Below are 2,388 nucleotides of genomic sequence, written 5' to 3' on the forward strand. Positions count from 1 at the left end.
GGCGGTTACTGACTTTAATGCTGAATTGTAGATTATGTCGCCCAATGTGAGGAAATGCAGACCCGAGTCTTTGGCTCCTGCTTTCCTGCAGTAGCAAGGTTAAAGGAAGCTGAGGGTCTAGTACCAAGAGTATTGTTGGGGTAGTTTGGAAAATGTCTTAATCTTTGGAAAACTGCGGCAATTTCATGTAGAATTAGAAACAATAATGGCATCTTGGAATTTAACCACCTATGTTTACCTTGTAAATGATGCATCATTTAAAAATGACCTACAGTGTAGGTTAATAATAGGGAACCATGGTTTTCCCTCAGAGGATAGAGTATACACAGGTGAAATGTGATATTCTTTAACCCTAAGCCTAATTTAAATGCAAATTGTGTACTCTCCTAAGTACTCAGGCTTTCTTGAGCTTAGCTTAAATGTCCTCAGTACCGGATTGGTTGAGCAACTACACCCAGTTCCTGCTCATTTCCTGCTGTCTTTCTTTAGGGCCTGTGTTCCAGCTTGCTACTGCAGATAAAGGAGATGGAGTAATAAACTAAGCCAAACCACCTGTGCTGAATTAGACTTCTGCTCCTAATTCTCTGGACCACTTAGAGCATACTCTCTGTACCAGTGCTCTCAGTACGGTTGACCCCTAAAGTCTAGTTTATTTGACTAGTATGACTACTACACAGTGCCCACAAACCTTACAGTGTTTTCATTGTTTAGCCAATTATTCATGTAAAAATATGGTAAACGAGGGAGGATGTGAGATGAGATTGGGCTTAAGCAATCAAACAGCTACCGTACTCATGCAGTTGCCTGCAATGGAGTATAAGATCCACTTAAAGGAGTGGTTTTACTAGGTTGCATGCATCTCAGAGCTGGAGACACGATGGCTGAGTAGTCATTCCTGTTATTACGCTTTGAAGTCAGCTTGAAGTCCTGACCAAGGATGCACGTCTGTGTTTTCACAAACAAATTACGAGACATGCACAGGGATCCTTGCAGCACCATTATGATCGCCACATCACCCATATTATGTGCAAACAGTGGCATCACCACAACTCTGAATGTACTGTCTACCTTACAATATAAAGCACCAAATCACAACTGTTGTTGTTGAATAAATAAAATTGAATTGAACTGAACGGAACCATTTGTACCAGTGCAGAGGATACCAGCGCCTACTGGAATAATCTCCTGAATGATAGTTATCTCTACTCAGACAAAACCTCCATCCACAAAGCCAAAACAGGAAACAACGAAACTGTATTTTCTGTGTTTATATGTATGTATGTTAAAAAAAGTCTCCCCTGTTTTCATCAGTGGCACATGTGAGAGGTTAGAATGGCGAGTGTGAAGGGCCGATTACACTCAGTGTGTGATAATAAAACTTATGTGATGTGAACCCAAGTAGATTTAGACTTGCAGATGAAGGTGTATAACTGACAGAATGGTCCAACTAACTAAACTTTGGGGGTCAAACAGATTCAGAGAGCATAATATGAATATGCTCTACTCTTTGTCCTGCAAGACTGATTGCAAATACATAAATATTAAACTTTCTAGTAAAAACAAGAGAATGTAGGAGGACAAGAGGACTATCCCACTTTTCATCCAAGATGCAAGGGTGAGTAAGAAAAATTTCACTTGTAATTATTCACAGCGCTCTGTGATAGAGCCAAGTAGTGTAAACATGGATCTATACCACCCTAACAGGGATCTTACAGCTGGTAAAACAGAAAGGTGATTTGTTCTGGTACATAAATGTTGCTCTTTAGCTTTCTTGTTATGTTCCTTAGATGTGTTCTAACAGTGACTCTAGTATCCCAGGTAGAACAGTCAGCAGTTTTAGTTTTACAACCATGCCGAACGGTCTACATGTTCAACAATATACAATAAGGAAACTCAATGCTTCTGATACCTATTAGGGATATCAACCTATCAAATCTTCTGACCCAGTAAGTTAAAACACCATTTGGGCCATTTCCTCTGCTACTGCCCGTTAAGCTAATTACACTAATGGTAGCTGTTGAATGGCATTAACAGTTTGTCACTTTTATGTCATCTGCAGCTGCTTCCCAGTATTGTGGTGGCACCCTGGCTACGTAAGCACAATGTGCGGACAGCCAGACGCAGTGGGTCAGTGGTTCTCTGGCCCAGAATGAAGAGTCGTGGGAGGTCCAGACCCCGGTTCTGTTTTTGGACACACAGTCACAAACAGGAAGTCCTTGCAAACCAGTCACACAGCGCCACTTCCTCCTTTTGTTTACAATGGGGGTTGAATTAAATTCCCAAAGACAAAGTTGTACCAGTGTTTGTTGCTCCAGCTCCATTTCGGCCCTGCTGCTTTGACTCTGATTTTTCAGCCTGCTGCCTTTGCTTCACAGTGAATCTTGATTG

The sequence above is a fragment of the Pundamilia nyererei genome, unplaced genomic scaffold (genome assembly GCF_000239375.1).
Source record: "Pundamilia nyererei isolate P.nyererei 1_Seehausen unplaced genomic scaffold, PunNye1.0 scaffold00127, whole genome shotgun sequence".
In the NCBI taxonomy this organism is placed as follows: domain Eukaryota; kingdom Metazoa; phylum Chordata; class Actinopteri; order Cichliformes; family Cichlidae; genus Pundamilia; species Pundamilia nyererei.